This window comes from Penaeus monodon, chromosome 27, assembly GCF_015228065.2.
Source record: "Penaeus monodon isolate SGIC_2016 chromosome 27, NSTDA_Pmon_1, whole genome shotgun sequence".
NCBI lineage: Eukaryota > Metazoa > Arthropoda > Malacostraca > Decapoda > Penaeidae > Penaeus > Penaeus monodon.
The window spans coordinates 26,462,459-26,462,664 of record NC_051412.1 but is presented as its reverse complement, the minus strand read 5'-3'; the positions used below and the strand labels follow the sequence as shown (position 1 = coordinate 26,462,664).

Genomic DNA, 206 nt, shown 5'->3' with positions numbered 1-206 from the left:
TTTAAACTGATGGTCTGTCATCAATACCAGCTTCACATATCATGTCTGACCATGATAATATTCACAATCATACTGAATACCAAAACCTATCTTGCCTCTCCCCCAGCTTGTCTCTAGTCAAAGCCTTAATATGAAAGCAATTACTTTCTATTACTTCAAAATCTATTCCAGTATCATGTTAACAGTGGCAAGAGTTTAAACAGATA

General features: G+C 35.0%; 1 protein-coding gene across 2 annotated transcripts in view; it reads right to left on the bottom strand.

Moving 5' to 3' along the window:
* Nucleotides 1-206, bottom strand: part of LOC119590737 (broad-complex core protein isoforms 1/2/3/4/5-like) — a gene marked incomplete at its 5' end in the record, with an annotated part of 63,013 nt that overhangs the window by 55,674 nt on the left and 7,133 nt on the right.